A 5,463-nucleotide genomic window follows, 5' to 3' on the forward strand; every position below is an offset into this window, starting at 1 on the left:
TGGATGTTGAGAGTTAAACATGGATGCCGATTAAAGGTAACTAGTTCATTGGAATGACCTACCGTGAGACTTTATATGGTTTGATTCATAAGTCAATGAAGATCTCAGTTCAGCTTAAGTGCGAGTTTTCTTTGACTTACGGTATTCAAGTCATCTAGGTCATGAAGGCTTATACTTTGACATCTTAAGCAAGCATCTCCGAGGAGGTGTGGACGCGAGATGATTAGGTATAAGTCAAAGTGTCCGAAAGTGTTTAAATAGCTCATAGAGGATTCACCGCTCCTTAAAAAAAGAGACGTATATCTTGCGGCCGCTTGTTAGGATTGTTACTAAAAGTTTTTAGCCAAAGCATTACATGTTAAGAGTACAGTACTCTTGGACACATGTACAAGTAACTTGAATCCACAGGACAAGAAAGCAGCTTAGGCTAGGTGTAACGTAATCAGCCTAATAGGGACCGACACATAGACCATGTCCTGAACCAAGCGAGTATAAGACGGTGAAAGGAACGAGACATGATTCAGTTTAGCTACTGAAGGATTTAGAATTATTTTGGAATCAATCGCTGATTTTTCAGTCAATTGGAGATTGATGACTTAGGATTTTTATGATTTTAATCGATTCAATTTTGGGCTTTTACATTAAAATAATTAATTATTGAATCGATTTGATCATGTTGGTCCAATATTGCATGATTTGAGGCTTGATATAATTTTTATGATTTAATGGTGAATTTTTTGCATTAATTGGATTTTAATTGATTTTAGGGCTCAACTCGGATCAAACTCGAGCTCAACCGTGGTCAAATCGAGTCAAATTTGTCAAATTGATCAGGCCAACATGGAGGACATGACCTAGATCGAGCCCGATTAAAATCTCTCAATTTTTTTGGAAGCCCTAAGTTGTCCTAGAGCCTAGATCAAGTTCTGATCGTTGGATTCAAAATGGGCAGTCCAGATCATCAGATTAATCGCCGGTATATAAGCTGGGATTTAATCGATGAACAGTGGGCGCAGCCACTGTTCATCGTCTTCTCGCGCGGAAATCCTCTGTCGAACGACGTAGCAAACGGCGGCCCCCCATCCCGAAATTCCAATTCCATCGTGTTTTCTGATCCTTGAGGAGGCCGGAACCAGTTCCTTGGGCAGCAATCGGCGGCTGGAAGCTCGACGCCGGAGAGGGTTTCATCGGCGCGACACTCCCCTGTTCGCTGCAATCCCGGTGAGTTACGGTGTCTTCAGCAACCGAAATCGGAGGAGGGGTTCTCCGATGGTTTCGGAGCAAGCTTAAGGGGTCGGAGACTTCACCGGCGCGAGGAGAGCAGCACCATTCCAGTTTGCAGCTTCAAATTCCACCGGCGCCCAACTCTGTTCCTGGGAAAGGTTTTTTTTCTCTGGGTTTTCGGAGCTGTGGACACAAGCACGAGCTCATTGGATTGCATTCCAGCTTCTCAAAGGGATTTCGGAGACTCTAGTGGTTAACGGCGGCTTGTTTGACACCAAATCGAGGAGCACGAAGAAGAGGAAGTCGCGGATGTGTTTCTGAACATTTCTGTTCCTGAGTTTCATTACTGTTTTTGCAATTCTTTCCCTAGTTTGTTTTGATCAAATTTATTTCAATAACACTTGAATTCCGTTGGTTGGTCGATACTTTAGTTGTAGTTTGATGATAGATTTGTGTTAGAGATTTTGTGAGTTTAGCTTTAAACCTGTTTTATCTTAACTCCGTGTTCTGATAATCTGAATTTTTTTTTCCACTGTTCCGTGCCATTGCACTGTTACGTGCCAACCTAGATTGATCGGGATGAATGTTTGGTTTCACTTTAGGATTTAGCTATCTAGTTTCAACAAAATTCAATTGAATTGTTTCAATTTGCTTGCATCAACAGCATGGAATCCCAATTAGATTGCATTTAGCTTTAGGTTTCATGTTTAAACAGTTAGGGTGTTAGGGTTTAGATGAGTTTTTTTTATTGTTGTATTTAGGTTTAAGTTTCATTAGGGATGGACTAACTCCAATTAATAGAGGCTTGAATTTGAATTCCAAAATTGCCTTAGATCATAACTAGGATAGGTTGCATTCGTTGACTTTAAATTACATTGCATTTTAGGTTTGATTTTATACCTTGCTTTAATAGTTGCATGTTAGATTAGTTATTTACATTCCTCATTTATTCACTGATTTTGCATTGCATTTCATTTGAAAATGTCAACAAAATACCAAAACCCCATTTTCATAGAAAACCCCAAAAACACGACACGATAAGCTCAAATTAAATAACTTTTCTATTAACCTTAAAAAAATACGACTCGAGGCCCTTATACTTGCTTGCTTGTGTTTATCGTGGGTTTTCGATATTTAAAATCAATTTGCAACCCTATTCGTGACATTGCAAATCTAGGGTTGTCAAATTTTGGCGCCGTTGCCGGAATTAATTGCATATCTGATCTTTTTCCTTTGTTTTTGTTGTTTATGACCAGGAGTGCAGGTGATGAATTAGCTGAGTTTGATCCAGAGCTAGAACGAACTCTGAGAGCACTGAGGGCTTTGAAAATTTGAGAGAGAGTTTCTAACTTGACAGAGAGCAGCAGTTCAAATTTGACCAATCCCATGGCAGAGAGCATTGGTTAGGGCTCTGTGTGTTTGGTTTTAGTTAATTTATATACTTTTATATGACATAACTAAAAATTTAAAATTTTTACAGAATAATAATTATTCTTAGCATACCTAGCAGATGCCATGGAATAGAATTTGCATCAATCGAGCAGCTCTATCAAAGCTCCACCTCTATTGGTGATCCACGCCAAGCTCTCGTTTGGATGACTTCCTAAGTCATGAGTTGCATCACCGTTTTCGGTACTAGCCGACGATCAACAATGGTCGATATGAGAGAAAAACCCTAATAATCAAAATTCGCAACAACATTTGTCGTGATAGATTTTTGAGATTTTTTAATTATCATCGGCAATCATATTCTGGTGTAGTTTGCGATGGTCAACCTTTGACCGTCAATTTCAAGCAAACGGCCAAAACCTTTTCGAAAAAGATGGAATATTTTTTGAAAACTTCACAAGCTTCCGACAATGAATCACAATAACAACCCGATGCTCCAATGTTCCAGCAACAACTCTAACACTCTGATAATAAATCAATTTTTGAGAGCACATCCCAATCGTAAACCCGACAACAAGATCTGGATCCGACAGTGTCACAATCCGTTGACCCGGAAAAATAGGCTCCGACGGTTGGAAAGCAAGGCCGAGTGGCTTCACAAGCCGCCGACCTGATCGCCGGTGGCTTTAGGTGGATGTGATTCTTCATTAGGATGGAGAAGGGGCAATGACGTCCAACACCGGCTCCGATTCTCCTTCCCAAGCTCACGCGGTCATCCATCTTTGCTCAGGAGAAATAGGTACAGGAGACGACTCGTGATCGGTGACAACCGCGCAAGCAGCACTCAAGAGGAATGGGATCACAACGAGGAAAGTCGAAGGAGGTCGGTGCTCGGGAGGTCACTCCATCGGCTAGGAGCAGAATCATGAGTGGGGAAAGTTGAAGGAGGCTAATCGGTGCTTGGGAGGTCACGCCGTCGGCCAGGAGCAGAATAGCGAGCGGGGAAATTCGAAGGAGGCTGATCGATGCTCGGGAGGTCACGTCATCAGCCAGGAGCCGAATCGCAAGTGGGGAAAGCCAAAGGAGGTTGATTGGCGCTTGGGTTTCGGTCTTCTCCTTCTCTCCCACATGGCTAATCAGAGGCGGCGACGGTTTCGACTCCTTCTCGTGGACGAAGAAGAAAGGGGATGACGCCGCAATCAAGGAGGAAGAAGTAGCTGCGTGATTAGGGTTTTCACTTGTCCTTAAAGCACGATTTTGTCGATCTTGTCGTCGACAGACGTGGGGCTGTTGCTACTTTATCTTTGGCATGGCAGGATCACGATTTTAAGGAATGTGGCAGGTGTCCGAGCTGGGTGAACCGAGGAAGGTAAGAAAAAGAACCAAAATCGAGTTTTTTAAGGGTTTACTGTGGCAAACCAATTCGGTTACTATAGCAAATCAAATTTATTTTGGTTTAAAACTAAATCGCTTTGTTGGTTCATTTTGTATTCGTAAGATGAAGTCCATTAGTTTTTCCTTTGTCTGGTGCAACCAAACTTTCTTTCTCTCGAATTGAGAATCAAATTCTCAAACTCATTTTAAGTCCTTTAGAGAACTTGTAGTGCATGTGCCCCAATAAGTTCTCGGTTATGTTGGCCGTCCGTAATTAACCATTAATTGCAGAATGATCATGAATGACACCTAGTAGTACATCATAATCCTTAATTGATCAAAAAATCAATGATTGATTCTAGAACAATTTCTAAACCCTTCAGCAGCTATAATGAAATGTATTTTGTTCCTTTCATCGTCTTTATACCTGCTTAGTTTAGGACACGGTCTATATGCATATGTCAGTCTCCACTAGGCTGAATACGTCACACCTAGCCTAAGCTTATTTTCTTATCTTGTGGATTCCAGTTACTTGTATATATGTCCAAGAGTATTATACTTTTGACATGTGATGCTTTGACTAAAGATTTTTAGTAACAATCCTAATAAGCGGCCGCAGGATATACATCTCCTTTTTCAAGGAGCGGTGAATCCTTTGTGAGTTATTCAAATACCTTTAGGCACTTTGACTTATACCCAATCATCTCAGGTTCACATTTTCTCAAAGATGTTTGCTTAAGATATCAAAGTATAAGTCTTCATGATCAAGGTGACTTGAATACCGCAAGTCAAAGGAAACTCGCACTTAAGCTACATTGAGATCTTCATTAACATATGTATAGAACCATATAAAATCTCAAGGTAAGTCACTCCAATGAATTAGTTACCTTTAACCAGCATCCACATTTAACTCTCAACATCAGTGTCTCCAGCCAGTGAGAATAGCTGCTGACCTGGTAGGCTTCATGATTGGAGTTTCTCCAAAACTTCTCACCACCTAAGGTTCACTCCCTTACAATTTTCCTTTGCTAAGCATCTGGTCACCCTTGATCTGCTTGACTTTCTAGTCACTCGGTAGATTTCTCACCCTTGTTAGGCATCCGATCATCCTTGATCTGCTTGGACTTTTCTTTACTAGTCATTTGGTCAACCTTTGACCTGACTAGACTTTACTTTTGCTAGTCATCCAATCAACCTTGATCTGACTAGACTTAGCTCACTTCCAAACATGAAGTTCTGTTTGAATCAACCCTTGGTCAAACTTGACCAAACACAAGTATATTATCAAACATCAAAATCTTGGAGGCTGATTGCACTAACACTCCAAACGACTAGAAGGGCTTCTTGTGGACCGAAATAGTACTAGGTCAACATTTGACCGTGCTCTATAAAAGGAGGCTTGAGGCTCTGATTTTTCATCAATCCATTCTTCGAATGCTCTTCTAAGTGCTCCTATTCTCCTTCTGTCAACGCGCT

This window comes from Curcuma longa, chromosome 13 (assembly GCF_044706935.1).
Source record: "Curcuma longa cultivar G26 ecotype Majalengka, Jawa Barat chromosome 13, ITB_CL_G26_1.1, whole genome shotgun sequence".
Classification (NCBI taxonomy): domain Eukaryota; kingdom Viridiplantae; phylum Streptophyta; class Magnoliopsida; order Zingiberales; family Zingiberaceae; genus Curcuma; species Curcuma longa.